Raw genomic sequence first — 18897 nt, 5'->3', positions numbered from 1 at the left:
AAACAGAAATGTCGAATATGAGCCAGCAAAATGGAAGTTGCAAGTGCCAACTATGTCAGAAAATAGACCAGCTAAATTCAGATATTTGCCTTATTTGCATATGTAGCCAATTTAGACAGAACTCTCTAAATGCCTGTGTTGTGATAATATTATACGCATTTAGGGTTGGGTATAGAGAGTCAGTTCCAAATTGGAACCGGCTCCAAATTTCCAAGAACCGGGAATTTGTTAAGAAATGTTTGTTTTGAATCTGCCCATCAAACCCTGAACCCTAACCCTAATCCCGAAACTGTATTTTTTCAATGGCATTCACAATGAGTGAAATGCAGAGAATTTTAATCAACTGCCAGGACCTGTAGCGCTTACATCTACATTGCTTGCTACGTAATACTTAAACGTCAATGCACCTGTAATAGGCCACGGCCCCACAATGGTGGAAAAACACACTGATGCGCTCCATATAGTTAGTATTAGCAGGGAGTGGATCATCAAGATTATGAAAATGTCGAAATGTCGCTGTGTGGTAGACCGTACAAAAAACAAGGACAAGAATCCCGATCGGAAGTTTTCGGTCCTCTCGTGCAAAAAGCTGCTTTTAACTGACGTTATTATGATAGCCGGTTTTAACTACAGTTAACGTTAAATGCAGGCAGCTGTCATTGTTAATAACTTTAGTTAAAAGCATATAAGTTAAAAGCAACCAAGTTTTCATAATAATGTTAACTAGGTAGCTACCCTAAAGAATGTGACGTGGTGTTCATTGTATGACACGTTATGCACTCTACTTTACTTTTTTACCGAATGACCATTTACTTTTGTGGCAGCCTAAATCTGCTGAAAATAAAAGGTGGTTTTGTGTACAACATATTTTGGTTTCTTTTTGTACTCAAACAATATGATAAGAATCAGACCCAGGATTCGATAAGAACCAGATTTGATTAGCAGATTCCCAACCCCTATGTGCATTAAAATGTAAGCATAACATTATGCTGATTTTTTTTCCATTAACATAATCTTGAACGCTGGCTAATGTTAACATCAGTCCTGAGTAATGTTATTAACCTTACCAAGCTGCTGTTGATCCAGCATTCCAGCTGGACACACTAGCTAGCTATAACTATCAGGAGACTGTTCACTCCAGTAGCTTTCACAGAGACAAGCGAAGTCAAAATAAGCACCCCATGTTACAAAAACATGATCGTGAACGTCTGTCAGATTCAATTTCTTGTAGTTTAATAATCTAAACTGTTCCATGCTTTAATTTTGCATTAATGGCAGCTTTCAAACATGTGGAGTACTTACTGAAGGAGCAGGCCAGTCGATCCACAGCCAGACAGTCTTCTATGTCTGTGAGTAGGCCTGTTATCTAATCAACCATCTCCACTTACTTCAGACATCTCTACTTAGCAATGCACAATAGTGCAATAAAAAGAGGCTGAAGATTTTCTGGATGGTTGGAGTCCGGCCAACTACAGTGGACAAAAGTAAAGGGTCAGTTTTTCATCCCTGTCCATCCCTGGAGAGAAGGACAATATGAGCAGGACAAAGTTGGGCCAGAATACACATCTCCAGTCCCTTCCTAGTTCTGCGCTGTAAAGGAGTTTGCCATCACCAGGCTCGCATCATTAAATTCTCCAGGTAATTAGCGGCTTAGAGGCTGGCATGTGCTATAAATATGCATTTCTGTAACCAAAACTTTCTCAAGTGTCAATGAAGAACTTTCAGCCTGGCACACGTGTAAAACCACAGATTACTCATTACCTGAGCGGTTTTAATTGCTCCACGTTTTGACCCGATTGGCAAATGCTCATTTTCACATATTTGTTTCCAGGAAACTAGATATGATATTTCTATTTTCTATTGACTCTATCACTGCCGGTGGAATTTCATAGTGAGAATTGCAGGTCCTGTCCTTTCTCAGCCTCATCTAGTGTGGGAGGGATTGGTTTCTCTGAAACAAAATGCATTTTTGTAAATCAGTCAATTTTTTATTCAGGTTCAGAGCAACCCCAGTTACTCTCCAATATATTTAACTCAGTAATAAAACTAGCCCACTAGGCAAACTAGATTAAGTAAGAAATTCCACTTAAGCACAGATAGAATAGATCCTAAATGTATCAGTTCATGAAGAAGAGGGTTTACCAAACAGATAGATCAGAGAACTGGAAACTCGTAGCAGAGTCTGTAAACTCATTTTATGGCTTGCGAGCTCTTGGCGCATCACCAGATTTCCTTAATTCCAGATGAAAAAATTTGGGCACACTGAAATTGAATGACTTCATAGATTAGCATGGCGAAGCAGAAGATAAAAATGTGGAGGAGAGCAGACTGTCCCTCTAACTGTTCCATCCCACATTTCTTCAAATGCTGATGACTCTAACTTTGCTTGACTCAGCAATCTCACCCCTCATAGGAGCCCAGATCAATTTCAAATTGGGTCGCGATAACAAGATCGATATCAATTCAAATGTGATCGAGTGTGCCAGACCTGGCCCGCTTGCTGGAATTTAGCTTTTGAATGGGAATTTAAATGAATTTTATTCTTTCAAATGAAGCACTGGGTCAATTCCATTTTGTTCTAGTGCAGTTTCATTGATTTGATTGATTTGTTTTACTTGTATGAATTACACACAAATGCACGCACGCATGCATGAATGCATAGATTCACGTACACAATTGCACTGCAGGAACACGTTTTAATTTTGTTCATGTTTCCAGCCCTGTAAATGCACATGCACACGATAGACTTGCTATAGGGGTGAACACGTAAAACATAATTAAAAAATTAAAACAATAAAAGCAATATGCACATCTACAAGGTTACAATATGCACTGTGATGTAAAACAAAAAAACTATGCATAGCCTAGCCTTGGGGAGAGTTTTTCAATCTGGCAACCCTACTGCATAAAAATATATTGATTTCCGGCTGAACATAATCAATGTTATTTATATACCACATATATTATTTATAATGCAGTTATTCATGCAGACCCTATTCTAAAGTGCTACCAGAAAACTCATTTGGAGGGGGAACATAATGCAACCAATCCTTTTGTTGACCGTAACTCTGTTCTAGCCTGCCTGTCTACCTGACTGTATAAAATCCATACTTATTATTGTTCTTATACACTACAGAAAGCAAAAACTCACTGTCAAGAAGGGTGGTTAAGGTGAAGTGTTTCCTTTGTTCCTCTGTCCTCGTCATATAATTAACTTGAATTGCTGTAAATATCTAGCTATCCAAATGGTTTGTGTGTGAGTGTGTGTGTACAGGAATGGCACAAATTATTTTAATACTGTATTTATAAACATGCATTATTTTGCAACAATTTTTTTTGCATAGTAAATGCACTATGGAATAAATGTGTATCCCAGCATGCATTGGAAGAGAGACAGGAACACACCCTGGACAGTTTTCCAGTCCATCGCAGACCATCCAGGCACACACACCATTCACCTGCACAACTGAGCAGTCTAAATTTTATTATCCGCTTGAACATGCATTTCTTTGTCTAGCATTTTTCCACATAAAATGATATTCATTCAAAGAAAACCATTTTTTTGCATGCACAGTGCTGTGAAAAAGTATTTGTCCCCTTCCTCATTTCCTCCATTATTGCATATCTGTTACACTGAATGGGTTCAGATCTTCAGATAAAATGTCTGACACAAAGTAAAATTTTTAAAATAATTTATTTAATGAAAATAGTTATCAAACACCCATACGAAAAAGTAAGTTCCTCCTCCTTGGCCCTGCTGAATCTAAACCTCACTCATATTGAACCTTACCATCAGAGTGAAGTGGTCACCACCAAGTTTCTACAAGCACACTAAGGCAATTCCAGAAAAAACTGTTGAAATATATCAGTCTGGAAGAGTTACAGAGCCATTTCTAACACTCTGGGACTCCACCAAACCAAAATGAGAGCCATTATCTGCAAATGGAATACACTTGGAACAGTGATGAATCCTTGCCATAACTTCTCCAAGGGCTCAGCGACAACTCACCCAGGAAGTCACAAAAGATCCCAGGAAAATATCCAAACAACTGCAGGCCTCTCTAGCCCCAGCTAAGGTGAGTATTCATGACACTGCAATAAGAGAACAAGTTGGGCAAAAATTAGATTTGTGGGAAAAAAAGCAAGAAACCACTGCTAACCGAGAGAAACATCAATGCTCGTCTCATTTGCAAAAAAAGCACCTGGATGACCCCCCCAAGCCTTTTGGGAAAATGATTGATGGATTATAGAAAGTTATAGAAAGCTTTTGGTTGCAGTTATTGCTGCCAAAGGTAATGCAATCAGTTAAGTTTAAGGGGGCAATTACTTTTTCACATGGGTGATATGGGTGCTTTTTATTTAACTTTTTTCATTAAATAAATTTAATAATTTGTGTTTTTGGTGTTAGGTTCCTTTTGTCCAATATTATATTTTGTCTAACAAGCCATACTGATGGTCACATAATGACATTACTACCACTATTCAGGCAGGTATCTATTTTGAATACATTTTTACGGACCTAAATGACTCTGAGAAATAACAACAGAAGAAATGGCACAGGTAAAATTATTAAGAATACTAAAACTTGCTTAAGCACAGTGTTACCATAGTTGTTGCCAGTACTGCATGTGTGTATATTTGAACAGCGACACCGTTTTTGTTGTTGGGGATCTACTCCAGCACATTGCATTTGAAATGAAACAATGATTATGAAGTTAAAGTGCAGCCACAATTTGACACATCTGTATAACATACAGGTCTACGGAGGATCACATATGGTACAGAAATGAAGACTCGCACAATCCCTTGATGCTCCAAAAAAATAGATAATAGTATAGGCTATATTCTACCATGTGGACAGTTAACATTGGTCTTCATCAGAACACTGCTTGCCATATATGGCTCCCAGGGAACCAGTTGAATAGCCCTGCAATACCCTATATATTTTCATTGGCATATACCCTATAATTATTCTATATACTGACCATAGGTAGTAATCTACGCTCCATAGATTGACTATTTGCCAAAGAAGCAGTAATACGCCACAAGGTGAGAACGAACATCCCTTTAGTGGTGTGCTATAATGTTTTAACAGTACTGAAACAGATGGGATATCTGGAGATGTCCTAGCATCACTATTGAAAAGTATTTTTACATAAAATAATGACCTGCCCTGACCTTTGACAAGCCCAATTGCTGGTCAGAATCCCTACAGCATCAATGATGAAGAACTGAACATTGTACACAGGAAGAAGGTTCAAAGAGGACATGCTCTTGGGTGAGAAGTTGCATTCCTCCAAATGTTTCAGTCACAGAAGTGAAATGTTGTGCAACAAAATAATCTCAGTAGAATGACATGCATTCTGACAGTGGATAAAGAAATTAGACAACTTTATGAAAGTACAGAAATCCAGCCTTCATTGTTACTTACCATTGAATTTTCTATTTTGAATGTAATAATACTGCTCACAGCTGATACTATTATGACCAAGCCAGCTCCGGTACTGTCGCTTAAAAATCTATTTCACAATTATAATTATTATTTTTTACACTTTCAAATGGCTTGTTTTACAGTTATATTTGTTTTGTTCGTATTCAAATACAATTTAGCATCATAAATGTAATACTTTGCTTTAGAATGACAGGAAACAATGACAGTGAATTATATAACTTGACTCCACAGTTTAGCATGTCGTATTTAGAATGATTGGCATAATAAGATATTGTTCGCAAAAAACCTTCACAGACATTTTAGTCCCTGAAGATGCAATTTATCACAATGTGAATGTTCTGCCATTAATCAATGTCCTACCCACGACTGAACTGCTGGTTTTGTTTGCTTTTAGCCCACAGATTTTGCATAAATATGTAAATATATCTGACATTTTTCAAAATGTATGACATTTCTAGGGAATTCGTCAAATTTCAGAATACAACAGAGCTTGTACATTCATTTGCAATGGTATTAAAATGATCTTAAATTACAACCCATGTCTGCATAGTTCCATAAAGAGGTGCCAACTCTTGTGAGACAAAAAAGCAACTTTATTCGAAACAGTGCAGTCATACATCTATATAGTTTCATCAGTAAAAACCCATGAGATTTACGCGGAGTGAGGGTGCAGAAGAATCGTTGATAAAGGAATGGTATGCATGGCTAAATTTCTGACTGGGAGAGAAGGGTTATGGAGTGTCAGTAATTAAATTATTGGCATGAGTGGTGTCAGCACTATCAGGAGGCACTTTTGTCTAAAACATTTACCAACTTCCCATCAAAGTCACAGTAAACCACAAACAGGCAACCATCTTCTTAAAATAAACCCGAAAGCATGCAGTCTGAGACCGTAATTTATCAAGTGAATTTGAAAATATAAGTCAATTGGTACAAGCAGACTTCGCAACACTCCTTGAGTTCACAGTGCACCACAGTTCAACTGTTCAAATATTCGCTATTGCTTGTGTACATTTTGGTTTAATGGTGAGAGGACTTGTCCTCTGTGACACAAATTACAGGTGGGTTATCAATCATTCCAAGGACAGTTCAAAACCTCTCACATACCCATACAATATCCATCAGTCTGCGTACTGCAGTTGGATCGCACTGCCATAACCATTAACTCTAGAGAGGTTAAACATTATACATTGATGTTAGATGATGTTTTACAGATGAATACACTGACAAGCACACATGAGATTCATGAGAACATGTCATTCCTTCATCTGCCCCTTTGAACTCTACAGCATGTACACATCACGTTATTAACGCAAGAATAGTGCATCACGCAGGTTTACAATATTATATTCTTATGCCATTTTACGTGACAATCAAGAGCTGTTCTGCTGCGTCACAGGAATTCAGAAAATGTCTCACATTAGACAATGAGCCGTGATATCAGGTTCGATGTAATCCTGATTTATTTATATCCTTGTATGTAAGAACTTTGGTAATAAACGGTGCATGAATGGTTGTCGCTTCTTTACATTTTAACTGTAAAATGAAATGGGCTGCACAAGCGTTCCAGATTTTTCTATCTGGACTGCAGTCTGAGTGGGAGGCGATGGCACAGCAGAGCTCTCCTCAGCTGTCGGAATCAGCTTTCACTTTTTGTAACTGCAAACTATTGACAGCATCCCAGTGGGGCATCACACCTCAGAGAGGAAGTTAGGGGCGATGTCAAGGAGTCTAATATCGGAGATTTGAGGGATTTGACAGATGGCGGCACCACGCTGTTCGGGTTGTCACTATAGTTTGTGGCTAATGCGGCTATGGTTTCTGCTGTTCCTCAGAGACGGATGGAAGCAATTTTAATTAGTCATGCACATGACATCAGAGGGAAGAAAAAAAAAAGAAAAGAAAAAAAAAATCAAGCCTGCTTTTTACAATTAGGCCATCAATTCATATTGTCTGACCAGTGCACTTATACCTCTTCTCCTACATCCAAACAATATGCTAACATTACTCTTCTTTGAAATGAAATTTCTTTTTTCTCCTCATAACAATCTGCTCCATTAATATCCCCGTGCAAATTTCTCTGAAGTCCTCAATGAGAGGCACTTGTTAAAAGTCACTTTTACATTCAATACTCCAATTTTCAAAATACGTAATTTGAAACTCCTCCACATCCGTTTGGTTTCTTGGAACTTGCGTGGTGGAAAATACAGTTTCAGAATTGGGCTCGTCATCAAAGTTCAACAGGTTTCATAGTCATCCCCATCGTTATTCTTAGTTTGCTTTGCACTTAAGGCTTAAAGTAATAATCTCGAAGATTTTCATTAAAATAAATGTCTGTTAAGTCACTATCTATCGCCGAATTAGGTAACACAATGGTGATTGAGCCTATTATATTAATTTTTATTATTATTATTATAATTTATGATTAAAGAACTGGGTGTCTGTGGCGACATTCCCGGGAAAAAAATCACAAGCGGCACATAGTTAGTGACGCGTTTTCCATCACCCATCAGTGGTTGGTCCGCCAGAGAGAGTAGGCGGAGCTAACGCACCAGGCTCGCTCTTCAACTCACTTGTGAACGGCATACTGTTTTTTCCGGTGTTTGCTAGCATTACAATAACACAGAAGGGGAGGGGAGGGGTGGGGGTGGTGGTTATGAAACCCTAAAAGGTTTTTGTGTAACGAGAGGTCATATTATTTGTTGTTGTAGATTTCGTATTACATTTGATGAAAATGTAACGTTACTAAATTACATAGCTATTTGCACAGCTAATGCTAGCTACTGGACCATGTCAAGAAAGACAACATTAGTTTAGACAACGTTGCGCACAGTATCCATCTCTCATATCAGGTAACGTTGCGTTAGCTAGCTAGCTAATGTAATTAACACAATCTAATGTCAGCTAACAATTAGAAAAAACGCTAGCTAACGCTACCGACCGGTACCGACCTCGCAAACCGTCTCTCGAATGCAATGCTACCTTGCTGCAACGTTGCAGTGTAGCTAACTAAAGGCCAGTTCAGATCAATGATTCGCAACGAGACTGGATGCAACTTGCAAAATTCCAAGATGTCCGATTGTAAACGTTCTGAAACTGCACTTGGCGATTTGACATGGTGGGTCTTCTGAGACCCCAGGGCAGGCAACGGCTCTGCTACTAACCAGTTCACACCGCTGCAATTTTCTCTGCAACATTCTAAAACCGTTTCGTCTCGTTGCGAATCATTGATCTGAACTGGCCTTAACTTCACCGTTATTTACATTGCCATCAAGTTCATCAATATTATAATGATCGGAATAAAGCCGGGATATAGGTGGAGCAGAGCCAGGTCTGATTTCTGTGTAAAGAGGCCAAGCCGGAGAAAATTAGCGTTATTATTTTATTACGCTTCCTCATGTTCCTTCAGCCTTGATTCCCTTTTTTGATGAAATCTCCTTGTTATGATTGCTAATTTAACACCCAGCTCAGCTTTATTCTTGAACAGTTTAGCTAGCAAAACCAGAAACACCAGGGGTAACATTTTGCAAGGCAGTTGCAAAATATCACGCAACGATCATTCACGAAAAAGACGGTTTATTGTGCACGAGATGCATAATTGCGCGAGCCACAGCGAATCCCAGTGGATAAAGAACGTTTGTGGAAATTGATCATCTCTAATTCTACCCCAGGTCTGCTACAGCATTTTAACCCGGCTCGGCAGTGTAAAGACAGTTTAAGTTAGCCTAATGTTAGACAACGAATGAGTATGTACATAACGTTACTCTTATAACCATTTTTTATTCAGTAAATAGTGTTTTTGTTGGCGTGGCCCAGGTGCCAACTGACTGACGTCACACAGGCGACACTGGTTGGATCCGGTTGGATCTATGGTAAGTGAGGTCCAAAAACATACCTGCAATTACCGCTTCTCGCCATTGGTACCGCCAAAGAGAACGAAATGGAAATCTTCAAGATGTAACTAAAGCCGCGTTTCCACCGCAGGAACTATACCCCGGAACTAGGAACCTTTTGAGGAACTCAGTGCGTTTCCACCGCAGGAACTAGGGTCTAAATTTAGTTCTGGGGGCTTTGTTTTACCCCCCAAAACGTTCCTGCTCGGGGGGTAGTACTTTCCGAAAGTACAGGAACCTTTTGGGTGGAGCTTGCAGCGCTGAACATTTCTGATTGGTCGAGTACTCGCAGCACTTGTGTTGTATTTATTTTCCGCCATTACCCGGCATGTTTGAAAATATGCCGGCGCAACCCGATTTATTTTCATAATAACTTCAAATCAAACTTGTATGTTATGCGGCGCAGTAGCCTAGTTTTGGTTATAGCCTGCCAACGTCTTGGAATTATAACGTGTGCTCTTCTGTTCTTTTCTTGCTTTAGTATTCGTTTTTATAAAATGCTAAGCATTCGTGCTGGGACAGCATATTACGTACTAAAACATTCAAACGGATCAATTCGGTTGCTGAATATTTTCTTCCGGATTTTCTTTGTTAGCCCATTGTAATTGAATCAAAACGTTTGATACAGTTATGTGAGGTATGCGGTAGTTCTGCGTAATTCACATTGGTGATACAGTAAAAGCAAACTGGAAATCACCTTCCGCACTTTTTGTCATGGTAAAATAACAGGTTAATTCTAGTAATAGTACCTTTAGCTTTTTCAGACTGCCGTAATTTTACTCTGCCATTCTTCAATTTCACAAAAAGACCAGGAAGACTATGGACTAATTTATGGTGCATGGTTCGCATCTGGAGGGCACACTTCGCTGCTCGGCTAGCAGTAACTCCGAAGGAAAACAAACGGTGGCTGTACCACTACTAATTAAAAATTTCACGCAAGTCCGAGTTTTCGTTCTATTCTTGTCATTTTGCGATTAGCCTATATAGAATTGACGATGAGAAAGTAATCAAACAGCAAATTGTTTACAACGTGTGCATGTTTTCTGCTGTTGTTGCCAGTTATATTGGAAATGTGAATGCATTCTGTCGCTTCGGATGTCAAAACATGAAAGCGAATGTTCGCATGAAAACATAATGAATGTGTTTGAGAGGATATATAAAACAGTTACAATCTGACTATTGCTCTGTTATATCCTATTTGTTGCATAACGGTCCAAGTTCAACTACCAACGACAGTTTTGCTTGACAACGGTAAAATATGCCCAAACGGCTGCAGAAGAATATTTCAATTCCATGTGATTAAATCGATAAAAATCAATAAATACAAAAGTAACCATATATAGTCATTGTTGGCAACCCGTTGTATATAAGTGGAATAAACCCCTCCGGGCTGTCCCGGTTATTAGAAAATAATGTAGGCTACTTCGGTGGTAGTATGGGGTTACAGAAAAAATCATATGACAGATGGACCGACGACAACGTCGCTTTTCCATACGTCAGTGGGCTAATTTGCCTAATCTTCGCGGGACTTTAGACCCCGGTGGAAACGCAGACAGCCATTGGCTGAAGGAACCTTTTAGTTCCTGGTAAAGCAGTTCCTGGGACTGAAAGTTCCGGGTAATTTTGGTGGAAACGCGGCTTAAGTGCCACCGTGTGATTATTATTCAGGGGCTCTCTGTAAGAGTTTACATGGACAAGGCAAGTGCTTCCGCAGGGCCACCCCGATTCAGGTTTCTTCCTGGTTTGGAATACTGGAGTTGATATTTCTACCATTCAGAAACCTCAGTGGAGGTAGTCCCACCGGCGCATGTGGAAGAAAATTCATTACAGTAGCTTGTTACTGTCATCCACCGCCTGCATGTTAAGCATAAGCATAGTAGGGGCTGAGGCCTCGAGAGCCCTGGGAAGCCGTTCACCATTGAACCATTCACTTGGCTTCTCTGATGATTTCCTCGCAAGTCCGGTAATTAATGAACCAAGGAAAGAACCCCATTCCCACCGACAAAAACAAACAGCAACTAGCCTCAACCCGTCAAACTCCAGTCCCCACTTTCTGCCACCATCACAAATAATAATAAAAAACTTTTTGTATAGCACCTTTCATACAAGAAATGCATGCACAAACAATCCCATTGTCACACACCTCAATTTCCCCTTAAGTACCTTAGGACAGGCATAATGCGACGGCCCTCAGTGACCGGCACACATTAAAGCAAAGCCAGGAGGGCCGTGCATGGACAGCGAAAACTGAACTGGAAAATATAATCTGACCGCTAAAAAATAATATATAAATGGATGGCACACACTAGAGGTAAGGTGCAATAGCAGAGCCTCCATTCCACGTTAAAACGAGGCATTAAGGGAACACGGTTAGTGTAACTGCTGGACTCAGTCTTTTAAAGTAATCGTAATGCCAGTTACGCAAATTGATGCAAGACATAGGCTATGTGGGGGCGACATAGCTCAGGAGGTAAGACCGATTGTCTGGCAGTCGGAGGGTTGCCGGTTCAAACCCCGCCCTGGGCGTGTCGAAGTGTCCTTGAGCAAGACACCTAACCCCTAACTGCTCTGGCGAATGAGAGGCATCAATTGTAAAGCGCTTTGGATAAAAGCGCTATATAAATGCAGTCCATTTAGCATTTACCATATGTTGTTTTACAAAGCCTGGCAGTGCTGGTTCAGGCCTGGCAGTCTGTGACAGGCCATTAACTCAACAACTGCTGAACTGTGACAAAATCTAATGTTTATTATCCTTATTAATCAGCCTGTTAAGATTTGTTTTGGCACATTTTAAAATGGCATACGTCGGTGACATTCCGGTGTCCGTATACATATTTGACTGAGAGTACGGTTATTTGGTGTCCAAGCACCACAGGTGCTGGTACCTTTTGGGATTGTTTTGATTTTTTTTATTTTTCTGCTGTAAAAGTATGTGCACAGGAAAAACTGTACATGACAGAGCAACGATTTTTTGGCAGGCTGGTTCCCATTTCCACATGCTACACAGGTTAGTAAACTTACTGAGACTGGCCAGAAGGTGACACTATAAGAAGAAAGTGATTTTTTGTTTCTGAGCTATAACTCTTGAACTGTTCATCAAATTCTTCTTTCCTAAGACTCCCAGGCTCATACTCATAACAAACAAATTTGAACCACTGAAGTCCATATTGGTTTTCTTTCCATTTAAAAAAAAAAAAAACATTTCCTCTGAGACTGTTTGACATATCAACATGCAACTTCCGAAGGTCCTCTAAGAAGTGGTTATAAAGAAAGTTGATACTCCAAAAAGTAAGCCAATGGTCAGAAATTGATGAAATTTGGCAGGTATATTGGCACTCACATCAAGAGTCCAAAATTAGAATATACTGACCAAATCAAATTACAAGGTGACAGTATAGAGAACAATTTTTTTTAAATTCATAAATTCATGAAAAAACACTGATGTCTTTTAGCCATTTAAATCTTGCTGTAGTGATCAAATTCCTCATCGGGAACATATCTGTACCTTACGTGTTGCCTCCACCTTGGATTGCTGTCATTTTGGAAATGCTACAAGCCATTTTCCTCTGTCCCTAATATTGGCTGTGCGTGCTTGGACCCCATGTATAGCTACTTGCGGCTATTACTTTTTATTTTTTTTTTAATTATACTTCTGCTACATGTGCCTAGTGAAATGTGATGAAAGAAATGTGCCACAATCTAATTCATTGAGGAGGTGAGAAAACAGCCAAAACAGAAAGAACAAACACTTTGAAACAAGCAATAGGCCGTGTCATCAGGAATCTCTTGGAACCTCTCTGCTGAAACCCAAGGGGTGTACTATGAAGTGAGATTAAAGGGTTCACAAGCTAATTTAAGTTTCAACCCTGGGTTTGCCATATCACAAAGCAGACTCTTTAAATCGGGGTATATCACCGTGGTAACTTATGCTGCATGGCTATTCTGGTCTGGGGCAGGTTACGTTCAGGCTACCAGATTGAAACATAAAAGCACCTCCCTGACCAATCGACTTGGAAAAGGGCGTCCCCATTCCTGCAGGATCCAGTAGAGCATGGAAGGGAATTTCACAAGGCAAAAATGATTGGAGACTGAATTAATCTGCTGGCTTTCTCCGTGGACACACCCTACGAAAGATACTGATTCTCAACTGAGAGAGTACAGTACGTACTGTATGCAGGTGTCTTGAATCCTACACGTCCATATCTGCTTTCCTTAATTATGGGACAACGGCTGAATTCCCATTTGCTTCAGGCAATATTTTAAATATCCTACATCAAGTGGAAGGATTAGGAGCTCTAGAATAAGCAGTCGCCACACTAGAAATATATTGTAGGACAAAATGGTGAGAGTGTAGATCTATTCATTACTGCCTTTGCTGGTGGCAGCGGTGTTACTTCTTTCCATTAGATTGTTTTTTGTTCTTCATATCCATCCACATCAGTCTTTTTTCTTAAGCTGAGAAGTATGCTGCTTGAGTACAGTCAACTGCTATAGGTTTTTTTTTTTTTACAGACACATCTACTTTTATGGGAACACGTGTGCTGTGTTCACTTAGCTAGTCGATAACCACCTTCGCGACACCATATTGCGGTTGTTAGGTTGTCAAGCCAGCTAATGCAAAGAGATCCTGGGTATGTTCAGCTTCCTTTGTAGTTTAACCCCCTGGAGAGCCACAGGGACTGCTGATTTGTTATTGTTACTCAGCATTTAATTGATTGTTTAAAGCAGCTGATTACACGGTTACTCATCTCAGCTGGTTTCACAGATCTGAATTGGTTGCTGGTGGTGACAAATGTAAGCACACCCTGTGCTTTGCATAAACATTACTGCACACCCCCTAGATGTTACTGTCCTTTGATACAGCTTTTTATGGGAGGTACCACAGGTGAATTTCATTCTGAAATAGCATAGTTTGGTGGACCACCCGATTACACCAGTCATTTACTCCTAAAGGTACCCATCTTATGGGAAGACCCATTGTGAGTGATATAGGTATTCTCACTGAGAACATTTCTGCCTACTGTATGAAGACCACTTGATAAAGTCTTATGTCACAACTTTACTATGTCAGGGACCGTTTGGATTTTACTGGGTCATTGGAAACTTGCAATAATACAAATAATCTGGTTTCCTACTTTTTCTACAGAACAAGTGTACCACTATGGGTAGTAAGATGGCACCCAACTGTGCCTGTCTTCATACGTGTATTTTTGCAAACAATTTTGTTCTGAATACAACTAGCCTAACCCATTTTTAATTTTCTTAAAGATTTATTGAAAACATTTATTGTAGCAGACTCAGTGGCCAGGGAACTACCTGACTTTATTTACATTCAAGATCTGAACATAAACGATGGAATAAGACAAAGATTGCATAAGCTTCCTTGTTAAGAAAGTACGTAAACTGGATGGAAAACTGCATACCAACTTATATACAGACAGATAGACAAACACAATACTAAAAGATGATAGTTGCCACCCTAGGCCAATTAAGAGTCTGCCGACAGGTTACTTTCATAAGGTGTGTAGGATTGGCAGTGATGTCGAGTCTTACATTAGACAGGCTGCCAGTCTCACCACCAGATTCCTCAGTAGAGGACACAAGCAGGACTGGATCAACATGCTTTGACATGTCCCAGGAACAGTGGCTCCAAACACAGAGAACGTGTAAGGTTTTTAATAATACTATATACTTTAACAATACTTTCTTGCACCAAATACGCCCCATCGGGCTCTGAGCTTTGTCAAATAAGGAAAAGACAGTGGCACATCATTGACAGATTCTCTAGCTTGTTTTTAGAAAGACCCACCAATTTCCGTGACCTGCTCGTCAAATATGACAAGGCCCTCTCCTCCAGGGCCAAAAGATATTCTCTCTCGCTGATGGAAACAACAAATGTGGTAACTGTGCCCGATATGCTTTTACATGCAGGTCTTTTATCAATATTCTTTGGCAATTACTTGCAGCAGCACCCACATCATTGACCTCATCCGCGGTCCATGCAGGCAAGCATACGTCAGCAAAACTTCCAGAGTTCCACGGATTCTTATGAGCGAACATCGGAGCAATATCAGGACTGATGATGTTACACAGCCCCGTTGTACAACACTTCAAACAAGCCGGATATAATAAGTGCCCTTAGGTATATCGGTATCAGAAAAGCCATAAAATTCCCCAGGGGAGGGGATCTGAATAAAAAACTCCAGCGTGAATGTTCTTGAATTTTCAAGCTTAATACTTTGTCACCAAAGGGGTTAAATGAGGAATTTGACATTAAGCCTTTCCTTTAATGGCTCTCCCACTGGTTTATTACTCAATATCCACACCCCCATGTTATATACCTTCATTGAGGTCATTACTTGATAATTCTTTAACACAAGCCTTTAGTATGAAGTATAGCAAAATCATTTTTACAACTTATGTACTGGACTTATCCATCAGCAGACTATTATGTCTATCATTTATGTAGATGTTTATAGTTTTTATCTTTGGGTTGTGGGAAGTCCATGAAGTATCATGTGACCACCTAATTGTATGACGCCACTACCTGCCTGCATATATACCCCATAGTTTCTTCACATGGGTGTTTGCCAGACGAGGACCCTGCTCGTTGAACGTGGCATAATTAAATATATGGAAGCTAAAGTCCAGTGTGCGGGAACTTTCTTCTTTTTTCCAACTAAAGAAATCACATTTGTTAAAGGATAGAAACAACATATGAAATTATACGCCATTTTGCATTCCATTTTAATAGGTGAATCCCACCCCCCCCCTACCCCAACACACGCTTTCAAGAAGATACCCAATTTTTCATTAGCTGCATGCAAATTAAATCAAGGATCGCTTTCCCTGACAGCAAGATGCCAGACACCTGGACTCAGGCGCCCACTGGGAAATGGCTGCTCCCTCAGAAGCATTTCCTGGCATGCCGGATTCAGCATCAGACAAGCAGGTGTCAGGGTCCTGAATTCAGCCAATGAGAAACCCCCATGGTCTTCTGCCAGTCCTCCCAATCTGCAGTGGGAATACAGACCTGAGAGATTTCCACTAATGCTGGCTACCCATCGATCACCAGACAGTGTCTGGTCCTGGAAGATGAAAGAGGATCTACAGTATGGCGGACAGATGCTTTGCCAATGTTGCCTTTCATCTGAGAAATTGTATAAACCTGAGGTATCATTTAAACCTGGCAGCTTCCGAGGGATGAATTAAGCTTCTCCCAGCTTGTAAGGGCATGTAATATATTGATTCAGGTCTATTTCGTATGAACAAAGGTCCATGCTTTTTTTACAGTTACATGCTCCCTGTTTCTTGTTAAATAAATATGGACCTGCCTTGTTATTTTCTTTGATCTGTATCAATGGTTTTTTTACCATCTTCGTCAGACAGCGGTCAGAGTGCAGCCCTCAATGTGTTGGCTATTACAGCAGAGCCCTGACCTTGTCTATCTGAAAGCATCCAGGGATTTGCTGTCCGGAGAACCTGCCAGGGTTCTCCTCCCATTTGCGGTTTCAAACACAGAGGCCGCACCAGCCCACGGAATGCTGCGTCTTCGCAATGCAGGACATTTCAAAATCTGTCTTTTACACCAATTCACTTGCATTCTGATACAAAATAACTATTTTTGCCACAATATGCCAACTCACAATAATGGAGAAATAAATGCATGTCGTTTTTTTTATTACAAGGCAGAAGCGCAGTGAAATAAACTAGGCTAATGTTTTTGCCTTCCGATCAAAATGATTTTGTGTCACACAGGCTAATAAAAAACCCTAGGAGTAATGATGTTGTACTTGCTTGTGTTGTGCAAGCTACTGTACAGTGGCATAGGCAAAAATACATTTTTGGGCAGGCCTGGGACAAAAGTGAGCAGGCCAACTAGGTAGGTCTTTTGGAATATATTATCCACATGCGTTATGTCCTGCTCCAATACTCCTTGGAGCTAATCCTATGACACTACTGTATTGCTAACGCCAATGCGGTCATTGTCCTATTTCAACTCTACCGCCTTATGGTGGTACAAAAAACACAATTATGTAAATATGAGTTTACTTTTTAAAAATCAAAGTAACAGCAAAACTAAGTACACAACAATGACAGAATAGGTTTCACATAAACCTACAATGCAATACCTGGCCTTATAAAGTGTTAAGAGGAAATAACTGAATTAAAATTGGATGGCAAAGATACACACAACAAAGTCACGTGAAAACCAAGTCTAGCCCTCATAACGTAAAACCCAGCACCATCAAGCATCCTGCAATATATTACACACAGGCAGAAAATCATCTGCTATACTTTAAAAGGCCAACAATGTTTGTACACAAACCAGTTTTTTTCTAGTGACATACATTACCAACCTGTTAACATACAACAGCAGCTTTAGTGACCACATTATAATAACAAGGTGGGCATGAGAAATGTAGCTATATAATTCCAATTCACCATTGACGGCTGGCTGAGGAGTCGGTAATGTATCACAAACTACTTCAGAATGCACGTTTTTATACAAAAGACAACCTTAGTACTACTCGCCTTCTTAGCTACTGTACGCAGTAAGTTTTTTGGTTGATGTTCCAGAGTTTTAATTGGCTGCAATATAAATATGACACGTACAGAAGCAGCAAAAAAGCTACCTAGAGAGTGTGACATCAAGAAGCAGGAGTAATTATTTTGTTGTTGTTCAAGTCAAGGTCATCGCCCTTTGTAATCTTCAAAAAAAAAAATTTTTTAAAATAGGATGTGTTTATAAAATGCAGTATATTTTTTCCTGCATTTTGGCTCCCTTCTCTGAAAAAGGTGCTTTTGTCAGTGCTGGTCCGAAGGGGAGAGAACATACTTTTTCAATTTGTATTACTGGACTGCGATGATTGAGCTAACCTCATTAGCTTTATATACTTTCTGAGACGAAGGGCATAATAAAATCTAAGCACTGAAATATCCACCATCACAAAATGGCAAACCAATTCTACGTTTGCAAATTGTAACTATAGCAGGCCATCAGTAGGCAGTCGATGTGAGTTAGTCCAGATGAAAATCAGATGTTAAGAGAAGGCGAAAGGTGGGGAATGATTCTGCTGCTAGCAAAGCTAGTGCCGATTTGAAAAGTGCCGTCATGCTGACAGATGTTGCCTAAAGCGATCCAATAAATAGGTGCTCGCCTGCTGGGTAGTCCCACACAATTCTATTGTTAATGTTAATTACAGCATGTGTTTAATGCTAAATTAACTAAGAGTCATTAACTGTTTGAGATATGACTGCCATTTTCTGAATATTCAGCATGTGATTTGGATTTATAGGGTACTCATGAAGGTTTCCAACCGGCAAACAGAACATACTGAAAAGGGATCTGCAATTTTGCAATTCTTGCCATCTGTACCAGTACCTTTATGTTTTTCTCCACGTTTTTCCCCTTCAGTTTCACAATGTCTAATCACAGAAGTAGTCCTTTCCAGTCTCTCCAGTATCCTCCACAAATTCAGGAGAAAGGTCAAGTGCATGCCCTACAGAGCATATGAAGTCAACCCCCCACTTACCTTCCACTCTGAAAGT

The sequence above is a fragment of the Anguilla rostrata genome, chromosome 11, assembly GCF_018555375.3.
Source record: "Anguilla rostrata isolate EN2019 chromosome 11, ASM1855537v3, whole genome shotgun sequence".
Classification (NCBI taxonomy): Eukaryota; Metazoa; Chordata; class Actinopteri; order Anguilliformes; family Anguillidae; genus Anguilla; species Anguilla rostrata.
Note: the sequence above shows the minus strand (reverse complement) of the source record.